The following is a 13,176-nucleotide window of genomic DNA, read 5'->3' on the forward strand; positions in this document are numbered from 1 at the left end:
AGAGAAAGTGTTTCTTACGGTTATATGATTTTCTGGCGCGCAAAGTGTGACTGGCGGAGATGAGGACGAATGTCTGCAGTATATTGGGCAAGGCCGACGCGCAAAATAATTACGCAGCCTTAGGGTAATCCTTGAGCATAACCGCTATAAATGCGGCACCTTGAATGGACCGCGCAATCTTCGCGTGAAGAGCTGAAGAATTGGGGCTCCGGGTCCCACATTTTTGTCGAACACATGGTGGCCGAAATGTATTGTGCCTCGGTTGATCTTTTTTTAACGCGTTAGCATTTTTAGGATAATTCGCGCACTTTACGGGCAATATGTTTCGATCTATGTATCTATGTATGTGTGTTTATCGGCATTTAACTGTTTTCCCGCCTATATCGGTCGCTGGGTAGTCCATGTCCGAATGGGTACCGCACCGGGCTGTTGCGCTGTAGTAGCAGGGTTCGAAACCAACCATTGGCACAGACTTGGGTCACTGAGTATGTGGCAATGTGTACATACGGGCCACTATTCAACCAACTTTTTCCACGCCTTCAAGGATCACTGTAGAGGCGGGAATGGGCACGTGCCGCATTTCGGTGAGCCTCTTTGTTGCCAACTTTGTTCACTCGACATGTGCCTGTAGGGGATAGGTACATAGTACGCGGAAGATTCGTGGAGCGCCCTAGGAACGTGAACGCATTAAAAATGGTAATAGTGTCAGAGAGGACATTTTCATAGGGAATGCTTTCCATTTTTTTTATTATGGATAGGGCATCCACTCTGTAATTACAGTATGAAATCATTCTATACTGATAACGCGCTCTTTCGAAACAAGAAAGCGTTTTCGTTAATTACGCCATAGTATGTTGTACGTCAGAAGACGAAACGAAGGTCGAGGTTCTCATGTGTTAATTTTACGCCGATATAACACAATCGTTACTTCAGTGTGACGTCATTATCTTCAACGCAACTATCGGTATTTATGCCGTTGCGCCTCGAAGTCTCTGAAACCTTCAGAGTTCCGCCTTTGGTTCTCTTAGAATACAATGTCGTCATTCACGCCGTCGAAATGCATGGCGTCATATCAACCGGATGCGTTAGCTTCGACGCGGCGTTCCACCCATCTCTCGCCTTCGCAGTTTTTTGTGCTTACCATTCGCGTATTCACTCATGGCAGTAGGTGCTCTTTTGGCACTGGAAGTAGGTAATTTATTACTGCAGTTAAAATTGTGTTGCACCTTGGTGGGTCTTTAATTTCTTGAGCCCGTAAAAAAGAGGTTCGTTCATCGCGATCTTTATCACGGCTGTTTAGAAACGCCCGCCGCTAGTTTAGCAGGCCTTCAGACGTGAGGCAGGGCAACGTTACTAGACTAGGTATAGCAACATTGGGGCTTCGTTGAACAGTTACATTCCGAGCTGGTGGTGACTTGATGCCACAACCCAACAGACGAGAGTGTGTAGACACTTCGCTGCGAGGGCAAAATTGTGAGTTTGTGTCGGGGTGCTTAGCGCTGGCTCACACATCGTTGTCCTTAAGAGTAAACTAGGGGCCAACTCCGATTTCCCTGTTGAAACGCATGTAAAGGCAGAATTTGTTATATGGGACAACAGCCGGACCCTCCTAAATAAGATTTCTGACATTTAAGTTAAAGCTAAATTCTAGCAACTGTATCAAGCAGAATTTTTCATTCAGGATCTCGGGTTTCATGTCTCGCAGCAATCGATAAGTTGAATATAGACGGTGGTCCACGTAAATTTAGTCAAACTTTAAAAATATGCAAATGCCCCGTACCTGGACAGAGCAAAGGTAATGTTGTTCGCCATCGCTTGGAGATTCTCTTATAACCTTTTATTTCGTCTAATTAGATAACTAGTCTTATTAGTGATTCAAGTTCTCAAATAATATAATTAGATGAAAAGTGTCAATGAGCAAATTGTAGAGTAACAAGAAAAACTCTCGATGCAGTTTTCTGTTGTTGCTTTGTCTCGAGAAGTTCGGTGGGTCGTACACGAACAAGTCAGCGACGCACGACCCCTCGCCATTCACCTCGAGCGCCGGTTCCGCTCACGTACGCCGCCAGTCCAAGACCTCCATCTGCCCTACACGCCCCGAAGCGGCTTCGGCGCGTCTCCGCAGCCCCTACGCTCGACTCAGCTTTGTGCACCGAACCTGGGCCCCTTGTTCACGATCCGTGGCGTGCCCAAGACAACCGGCCCATCTGCTTCGCGTCTGGCTTTGCCGGCCCCGTAACAGGGTTCTGCCGCAGGTGCGGTTGCTACCCTTCCGATGCTGCGAGACCACAAGGGATTGATCCTGACTCCTAGTTGCGCTATACTCCACCAGTTCCGCACTTCGCTCCCTCTTCTCCTTCTCCCAGACTCTTGAACACTTGTGGGTCTTCGTCTCCCAGTCGACGTCGACTGTTCGCCATTATCCGCCACCCTTCATCTGCGGAGGAAAACTCAAAGGCGCAGTTCCAGAGGCAAGAACTGCGATCTGATTGAACTGTTCAAGCCCTCGTTTATTCCCTGCGAACGTCATCGAAGCTTATGCCGAAAGTATTGCCGTTCAAGCGCTTGTCAACTCGGGCGCCTCAGTGTCAGTGATGGCCGACCAGATTCGCCGTACGTTCCAAAAAGTCGTGACGCAGTTTTCTGCCATTTTGCTACGTACAGCAAGCGCAGAGCCAATTCAGCCTTTTGAACATGCACCTCCCGTGCCGCCATACAAGACAGTTTATGCTACATTGAGTTTGTTCTTGTTTACCGACGCTCTCATGCCATCATTCTAGGATGGGACTTCCTCTCATGTCAGCACGCAGTAACTGATCGCGCCCGTGCCGAACTTGCACTTACTTAATTTTGCGACACTCTTTCTGAAAATTTTCCTCTATCTTCTGCTCGATTGTTCGTCGCCCCCGACACCGATTTTCTTCCTTTCTTTTCCACCCTTGTGCCCATTTCCTGTGCTGCTTTTTACAGTTCTGCCGTTCTCTTCACGCCGTCTAAACTTGCTCCCCGCCGACACTCTTTCTTTCTTCCCTTTGCCCTCCTCCCCATTCTTCAGGGCTCCAGCGCACTTTACGTTCTGAATTCGTTTTGGTTTCCATCTCGAGTCCCTCGGTTCTGCTGACGAATTTGACCCAAGCTCTGTCTACGATGTGCCTGATCATTCGACTCCTCTTGACATTGACGCCATGGCTCCTCCTGTCTTTGCGTTGGAGCCGACATGTGACAGGGCGTTTTCTCCGTCTATTGCTCCCAACCTCACTCCGAGTCAGCGCGCGCAGATCGTCGACATCCTAAACGATTTCATACTTCGTTTGACCTCGAACAACAAAGTTTAGGATGTACCTCCACAGTCGTTCCCTCTTACCACGGTAACGTTCATTAAAGAGGTATATTCTCACAAATTTGTGCGCCTTTAATTTATCAGTTAAACATTAACCTTTACAAAGTTAACTTCTATTAAAGGTAAGTAGGCGTGCACCTAAACTAAAAGTTACAATAACCTTTAACACTTTAACCATTAGTGTAGGCATACAGTATCGAGCGCCTTTGCCTAAATATAGAGGTTACTTTCTGCAGTATACCGGTTGAAACATTAAAATGTTTACACAAAGCAGCTTGCAGTAGGTACCAGATGGACACCGCGCTGCGCACGCTCCGTAGAGCCGGTGTCGCCTAGCAACGGGGACGTGGCTCTCCTTTCCTTCGGGCTTCCTTCTGGGGTATGTTCCGTAAAAGCCCGTTAACTCGGCGCATGCTCCACCCAGGCAGTTGTCGCCTAGCAACAGAGGTGCGTCTCTCCCTTCCTTCGCGCTTCTTTCTGCTTGCGCCTCTTCTTTGTTACACCCTTCTTTCTGCGCCCGTATTAGGCTGCCTACAACCATGCGCGGAGAAATGTGAGCCCTCGCGGAGGACGCCACTTGGCCAGTACTTTTCGGACACTGCCTTTACACGCGCGTGCGTTTCGAAAGAGTTCACATGTCCATCTCGTGCGGTTTCCAGGACAGAGGGTGCCCTTGTGTCTCTCTCACCCTGAGCAAAAAGAAAACATTGCGTTTTGCAGGCCACTTAGCCCTTACACCGCAACATCTGTTCGACCACAAGGATATGAAGACATAAAATGCCACCTACTCCCCAAAAAAGCACCACGAAAAAGCACCACAAAAGTGAGCGCGGGAGCCACAGAAATTTCTTTGCTTTCGAATAGTACTTTGCAAGTGACAGGCTCATATTCTTTTCGGTTACACTTGTGTAGCTCGTAAGCAACAAATGAGACAAATTTTCGCTTTGCCAACGCCAAGTGTTCCGACGTCTGGCTCGCGATGTGGCGGTTTTCCTCCTCCTGCACATGCATTTTTGTTTACTCGGTCGATCTCCCCTAAGGTAGCATGCGAAAACAAAGAAAAATTAATTTCAGCTGACTGATTTTCTTTTTTAATTTTTGCATACTGAAGGATACCTTTGGAACAATCCACACAGTAAACGTAAATGCATACGCAGGAAAAGAAAAATAGCAAGAGCACGGCTGAAGGGTCTGAACAATTGACGTTGTTCATGGGCAAAGCAAAAATTTCCTTTATTATTTGATTCACAGCTACACAATTGTACCCAAAAAGAGTATGCATCTGTCACTTACTACGCCATTCCTAAGTAAAGATCTGTTCTCTCGCGCTCAACGTTGTTGTGCTTTTTTGAGGGGTAGACAGTATTTCTTGACTAGATATCCTTGCAGTCAAAAAGGAGATGCCACGGCTTGTGTAAATGCTAGGTTGCCAGCAAAATGCCGGGTTTTTTTTTTCTTTTTTTGCTTAGACTGAGAGACACAGGGACACCCTTTGCTGTGGAAACCACACGAAGTGGACAGGTGAACTAGTTCGAAGCGTAAGCGCGTGAAGAGAGTGTCTAAAAAGGGCTGGTTGAGTAGCATCCTCCGTGACGGCTCACATTTCTCTGCGCACGGTTGTAGTCTGCTTAATCCGGCCGCGGATAGCAGCTCTCAAGAAAGAAGAGGGGCAAGGAGAGAGAAGCGCAAAAGAAGGAAACGCGCACCTCTGTTGTTTGGCGAAAGCTGGCTGGGCGTACCATGCGCGGATTTAGCTTTTCTAGTATAAAACCCAGGAAGTGGCGCGTCTCCGTTGCTAGGCCGTACCGGGCTCGGCGGACCATGTAAAGAGCGGGGCCCATATAAGGTTTCCTGTAGAAAAACCGCTCAGTTGAATGGGGTAACAAAAGCTTACTTTAATATAAATCACTTAAATCATTGTAACTCAGCCAGCAAAGGGCTACAACTAGTATCCCATCGCATTTCTGACGAAATTAAACTCCCCGTGACATAGTCTATCACTCAACATTTAAGCAAATATGTAACGGTGATGTTCCGAACAATACAGCTCAAAACACAATATGACGGCCTGAGGAGGAGGCACAGTTAGTTGGCGTAAATAATTTGTGTATAAACTGACATTTCAACAGCTACTATAGCGTTCTTTATAATGCAATATTTTTATTGGAAAATACAACATAGCATACATCACAAATACAGCAGGTCTTGCTCGTACATGACTAGATTTTAAACTCCAAAAGAATAGTATCACTTGTACAATATCACAGGAAATCACTTGTATCATATCACGGTGTTTGAGCCATGCATTTCATCATTAAATACGTGTTAACTGTCCATGTGAAAATTTGTAATGCAGTCAGGAAGCGAGAAAACAAGGCAAAAGTTATAAGTATATGAGATTGCAGGCACTAAACCATGAATTGGACAATTGTGTTTGGATTCACCTTGGAGACTACAGACAAAAAAAGCTTTAGACATCCTGTACAGCTTTAGAGCAGGACAGTAAAGACGCTCCCAATGCAATGTAGCAAATGCAAAAAAATATATAGTTTCGGCTATAAGTGACACCTAAAAACGAAGACTGGACAATAAGATCATTCGTGCTTCCAAGCCAATGCAGATGTATATTGGTATCAAGACCAAAAACAAGCCTTTCAGTCTACGACTCAACAAAGATAACATTAAAAGCAAATTTCGAAATGAAAGCTTTATACATGTTCATGTAAGCACTGGAGGAAGTACTTTCTCTGTGCATGTGAGCAATAAGTATCTCTCAAAAGTAGTAACATTTGCATCATATCACACTATGACCTATACATGACATTAGTGAAATGCTGTTAACTATGTCAATTTGCACTGCGGTTAGCCAACAAGAAAACCAGGAAACATTCAACTGCACCATGACCTTACAGGCACTGCAACAGGAATGGGACAGTTGCTATTACATCACCTTCGAAGACCACACAAGTATTGTTCCACACCCTGGTGTACATTAGGAATATAATAATAATAATAATAATAATAATAATAATAATAATAATAATAATAATAATAATAATAATAATAATAATAATAATAATAATAATAATAATAATAATAATAATAATAATAATAATAATAATAATAATGTTTATTGCCACACAATATACAAAACAACACAAGCAGGCCGGTCTAAGCCTTAGTTGGCTTGTAGGACCGTGCCAATGAATATGACAGACAAGGCAAAAAGATGTACAAGAATTGATGAGATGCATGAAAAAAAAATGAAAGGCAAAACATTAAGAAGAACAAGATAACATTTAGTTATCTACATATAACAAAATTGAAGAGGTAAATATTGCGATGCAAAAAAAAACAATGTACAAGCGGGTAATTTTACTCTAGCTGCTTTAAGATGTGTTTGAGCGTTCTTTTTGATGTCGCGTTAAATATCTCTTCTGGTAATTTGTTAAATATGTCAGGCACATAAGCACAGCGTCTGGCCGTGCCATACCTTGTGGCTGAATGCGGAACTACGTAACGGACATGTTTTCTAAGCTCCCTTGCGGCGGCACGGTTTTGTTTGAAAGCGGAATTCCAGAAATGTTTAACTACAACTGTTTCTATAAGTAATGAATGGAAGTTTGGTAGCCCAAGTTCACGGAAGATGTTTGCAGATGTTCCTATTGGGGAATTGTACGCAACGTTTTTAAGAATGTTTTTTATAATCCGGTCAACCCTGCAACTCCAACGATCCGAACAAAAGCCAAAGACTGTAATACCATACCTTAACACACTGTAACCTAGTGCCTGTGCTATAATCTTTTTTACAGACAAGGGTGCAATACTTTTGATATTAAATAACAGCCAGGCTACTGACCTCAGTTTGGAACAAATAAGTGATAAGTGATGTTGCCACGATAAATTACTATCGAAATAGATTCCGAGATATTTCACACAATCCACGTATGGAATAGGTGCGCATTTACAATGAACACAGTCTGACTCATGTAAGTAGAGAGGCAAGTTAATAACAGTAGTCTTAAGTGGGGAGCGAAAACAAACAAGTTTTGTTTTTTGGGCATTTACAACAATTCCATTATTAGAGAACCAAAGCATTGCCTTGTGCACGTCATTTTGCAACATTTCAGTGGATGTTTTATAAGAAAGGTGTTTCGCTAATAATACAGTGTCGTCAGCATACTGGAATACTGAACATTTCGAAATTGCCAAAGGGAAGTCGTTAACAAAGATAGTAAACAACAATGGCGACAAAATGGACCCTTGAGGAACTGCTATTATAATAATAATAATAATAATAATAATAATAATAATAATAATAATAATAATAATAATAATAATAATAATAATAATCTTTATTTCCATCGGAATGAGGAGAAGGTTAGGAGGTGATGGTAAAAGCTACTCGTAAGCGGCAGCTCGACAAAGGCCCACAGCCTCCTTTTACAGGGCAGCAACAGCAAAGCAGGGAAAGGCACACACAAGTATACATATAATCTCTTCGCAATTTAGCAGAGCCAAAAATAACTGGATCATTTCATAAACGAAATAAAAATAGAAACAAAGAAAATAGAACAGTCAACACAATAAGTACAGAGGGTATAAAGCTGTACAATAAACACAGGATTAAGTATGCACATTATAGGAATACAGGTGGAGTTACTAAGAATGTGTGCAGTGAAGCTGTCGTAATTCACGTTTAGTTATTTTGAGTAGGTCAGTCCCGGATTTTTTACAGTTGTTTATTAGAGTTGGAAGTGTGAAGGATAATTTTTCCATTGTGTAATTGGTTCAAGGATTTGGTACAATCCACTCCTCTTTATGACGGGTAGGGTAAAACACAGTGCTCTTTTTCAGTAATGACAACTCATGCAGAGATTCAACATGATATTTTAGTTCGCGCTGGAATGCAAGTGCTAGCTTATAATTGTAAAGATTGAATACTGGTATTATGCATGCTTTGGAGAAAAGACCTTGTGAGTGACTGTTGTATGGTAGATTAAAAAGTACTCTGATAAGCTTTTATTGAAGTATAAATATATTTTGCAAATTTGTATACGTGGTTGTGCCCCAGACCAAGAAACAGTAATTAAGATGAGAGTAAAACAGGGAATTATAAAGCAGGATCTTTACTTGATACGGAAGATATGATCTGTAATGGGAAATAATGCCGACTGCTCGAGCTAACTTAGAACAGCATCAATGTGACTATCCCATAGCATGGTCTGAGAAAATGTAACACCCAGAGTTTTAATATTATTCGTGATTTATGTTGGCGCGCCACCATAACTTAAACTTACATGAGAATTTAGCGGCCTCGATTTAGGTCTAAATATTACAGCTTTCGTCTTATTAACATTAATGTTTAGATGGTTTACTATTGACCAGGTTTTAAGCGTGGTAAGGAAAGAATTCGCATCATTGTGTAAGACATAGCAATCTGGAGCAGATAGAAACATACTAGCGTCGTCGGCATACAAAAAAAAACATATTTAGGTATAGTACGGTTCCAATATGGTTCCAAAGACAGCCCAAATGCAGTAATGCAAAAATCCAAGATTATAAATGTTTGATTACGGGTAACGTCTAAAAAAAAAGACTACCATAGAGCCATGTGCCGCGCTTCCAAGTCAGTACTATATATAGGGAAATCGGCAGGGAGAGAAAAAATGTGCCTTTGAGGTTGTAATTGAACATGAATAAAATTAAGAACTGATATTGAAATTTCACGTCTATACATGTTCAAACAAGTAGTATAAGCGACGCTTGCATACATGTGGGCTTTAAACTTTTTTTCTATTGCGAAAACAAACATTCCAACTGGCATCAATAACATCTTAATTTAGTCCAACCTGCCTCCGTCGTGCGGCCGCACACCATATTTTACACGTTAGTCCTGGCTAAAATATTATATCAGGATCGCAATGCGACACAATAATCAGCAAACATCCAATCCATACAATAGGTCCCCTGAGCCAGGAATTGCAACTTTCTTTTTGTAAGTTACAATCTAAAGGTCAGGAGACATTTGACGTTGCCGTAACATTTAAAATTGTTTACTTCGACGCATATAACCTGTAGCCACGACGACAATTAACAAAAACACAAATATCCAGCTGGTTGTGTAACCCAGTATCCTTTATGATATAGGTTACTTGCAGCTAAAAGCAAACTTAAACGTTACCGCGCTAAGAGTGTTCATCACATCGACACCGGCAGCCATGCGCCGATATACACCAGCGCCCATGCCATGTGGCTTCTACAGAGTGCCGTGTCATCCACGAGCACGTAGGAGACGTATTCCAACGCGGCGTGGTACACCGTTCGCATGGTCCCTGGGGCTTGTGCTGGCCAAAAAGAAAAATGAGACAATTCCTTTTTGTGGTGGCTATCGACAGCTCAACAAGAGAATCCTGAAACATGTCTATCCTGTTCCCCGTTTCAATGACGCACGGAAATGCCTCCCAAGGCGCTGAGTTTATATTAATAATAATAATAATAATAATAATAATAATAATAATAATAATAATAATAATAATAATAATAATAATAATAATAATAATAATAATAATAATGTTTATTTCCCATCAAGCAAGATGGAGGAGGCTGCAGGTAAAAGCTGCACGAACAAACGGCCGCTTGACAGGAGCCCGCAGCCCCCTCTATAAGGCGGCAGTAAAAGGGTTACAGGAAAGAACATCGAAAACATACATAGGCACCGAAATGGACACTGCGAATGAACACAAAAATTATCCAATGAGAAAGATTAGCTACCTTATACATAGTGTTGTCGTATTGCAGCATTAGTTACTTTTATTATATCAGTGGTAGTTTTGTTGTAATTATTCAGGAGAGTGGGCAGGGTGAAGGACAGTTTTTCTGTAGAGTAGTTAGCCCGAGGGGTTATAACATTCCATTTTTCTTTGTGCCGGGTAATGTGTATGGAAATGTTCTCTTTTAGTGATGATAAGTCGCGTAGAAACGTTCTATTATCAAATACTTCGCGTTTGAAGGCTAGTGTCAGCTTATAGTCATAAAGATTTTTTACTGGTATAATGTTTGTTTTTTGAAAAAAACTGTGTGTATGGCTGTTATATGGTAAGTCATAAAGCGGTCTGACCATTTTTTTCTGGAGGACAAAAAGTTTCTGTAAGTTAGTTTGAGTAGTTGTGCCCCAAACCAATAAACAGTAATTTAGATTAGAGTAAAAAAGCGAATTATAGAGAAGTAGTTTGACCATGAATGGCAGGTATGTTCTTAGGCGAGATAAGACGCCAACTACACGAGTTAACTTTGTCAAAACAGTGTCAATGTGGTTATCCCAAAGCATATTATCGGAAAATGTTACGCCAAGGATTTTAATCTGATCAGTTATTTGTAGTGGTTGGCCCCCATGCGTTAAGTTTGCTGGAGCGTTGAATTGTTTCGATTTCGGCCTAAATATAACAGCTTTTGTTTTATTAACATTGATTTTCATCTGATTTGCTATTGACCATTTTTTCAGGTGTATAAGGAGGGAGTTTGCTGCACTTACCAGTTGATAACAATCGGGAGCTGTTATAAAAATACTGGCGTCATCCGCATATAAAATATATTTTGATTTTGTACAGATATTTGTAAGGTCGTTGATGTAAATATTAAAGAGCAGTGGACCCAGAATGCTCCCTTGGGGAACACCTCTAATAATAGATTTCAAGTCAGATTGATATGATACAATTTTTACAAACTGTTGCCGGTGACTAAGGTATGACTGAATTAGTTGCAGGAAATGTCCACGGATTCCATATATTTCAAGTTTTTTAAGTAGTGTACAGTGATGAATACAGTCGAAGGCTTTAGAGAAATCCACATAAATACCCAGTGCTAACATTTGTTTTTCAAATTGTGATAAAATAAATTCTTTCTGTTCAAGTAACGCCATTTCCGTAGATTTGTTTTTGCTGAATCCAAACTGTGCAGGTGAGATTAAATTGTGTTTATCAAGGAAGCTGGACATTCGAATATGGATAACCTTCTCCAATCCCTTAGAGAATATGGGTAGTACAGAAATTGGTCGATAATTACCCATGTCATTCGCATCACCCTTTTTGAATACTACAGTCACTTTTGCAATTTGCATTCTTTTCGGAAATAAGGCGCTCGACAAGCAGATGTTAAAAATGTAAGTTATATAGGGACACAGAATGTCAAGAACATATTGAATTGGACGAATTTGCATAAGTTCTGCGTCACAGCTTGGACTATTTTTAAGAGAGGAAAAAACTGACATCACCGCGGATGCTGTTACTGGACTGAGGAAAGCGCAACGTTGGTTGTGAGCAGGCATGAAGTCGATGAACTTATTGAGTACTCCACAATCAGAATACTCAAGGAAGTGATAATTAAAAGAATTGGAAAGTGCGTTGCCGCTTACTTCTCTGCCACCCAATGACAATTTCCAGATACCTGGTGTCGATTTTCTAGACCTTATAAAGGTATTTAGTTTTTTCCACAGTTGATCACTTTTGTATAGACAACTCTCGAATTCAGAGTAAAGGTAACGAGATCTCCTCGTTCTAATCTCCTTGTTTAGCTTATTTCGATATGTTTTATATTTCTTGAGAAGATTCGGATCTTTTGTTTTAACGAAACAATGGTAAAGCGAGTTTTTGTAGTTAATTTTGCTGCGCAGTGCGGGTGTAATTCAGGGCTTACGAATATTTCTGCCCAGGGTAAACGTTTTTAGCGGGAAATGTTTCTTATAAATCTCCGTTATATATTTTATTAATAAACATGTTGTTTGCGTCATCAGTATTTTCTATTTCCAGAAGCCATTCAAACTCAGACTGCAGTAATTCGTTTCTAAAACTGTCTAGACCAGCCTTCGTAATGGGTTGACAAACAACGCGCTATCGGATTTTACGGGCTTCCAAATTGTGTTTCTGTACCATGAGAATTGTCGGGAGGTGATCACGAAGATCGGATGATACAACTGCCGTCGTGATGTTCGTTTTGTCAATGTTTGTTATGAAAAGGTCAAATAATGTTTCACAGTCTTTTGTTACTCTTGTGGGTAATGTAATTGTATTCTCATACCCATTTGAGATAATGAGCGTTTCCATTCCTTTTTGCAGATTAGTATTTGCCAGCATATCAATAATAAGATCACCGCCCGAAATCACATAGTACCCATTGTTAGAAATGAAATCCAGGAATTGCTCATAAAAGTTAAAGAAATTCGGAGCATTTCCATCAGGAGGCCGATAGCAAACAGAAAACACGTTTGTTCACACGTGCTGAGAGTATCTCAAGGTCATTGCAAACGATGCAATACGAATCAAGCAGTTCACAATTGATACCCGGTTTTATCAGCAACATAACACCACCACCACGGCGCGTGGCTCGATTTAACGAAAACGACTGATAAGAGGAGAATGTGTAGTTATTTTGGCCGTCTTTACACCAAGTTTCCGTCAACATGACGACATCAAACAAAAACGGAAAGCTAGAAATAAAAGCATCAATAAAAGCAGTTCTTTTCGCCTTTGGAAATAACGTCAGCAATTCTTGCCAATTGTGGCGAATAGATGTCAATATTAACAAGTGTAAATTTGTGAGAGTATCCCGATATAACGACCACCTGCATATGTACAACATTAATAAAGTTTCTTTAGAAACGAGAATTCATATACATACTTGGGCGTGCATATAACGTCTAAGTTAACGTCGAATCATCAGGTTGGATATATCATTAACCAAGCCAACGGCTTGCTGAGATACTTACGCCGTAACGTTTCTCACGCTCCCCTTTCCTTTAAAATTACTACTTCATAATATCATGTTACGGCTAAAATTAG

The sequence above is a fragment of the Dermacentor variabilis genome, chromosome 5 (genome assembly GCF_050947875.1).
Source record: "Dermacentor variabilis isolate Ectoservices chromosome 5, ASM5094787v1, whole genome shotgun sequence".
NCBI classification, from domain to species: domain Eukaryota; kingdom Metazoa; phylum Arthropoda; class Arachnida; order Ixodida; family Ixodidae; genus Dermacentor; species Dermacentor variabilis.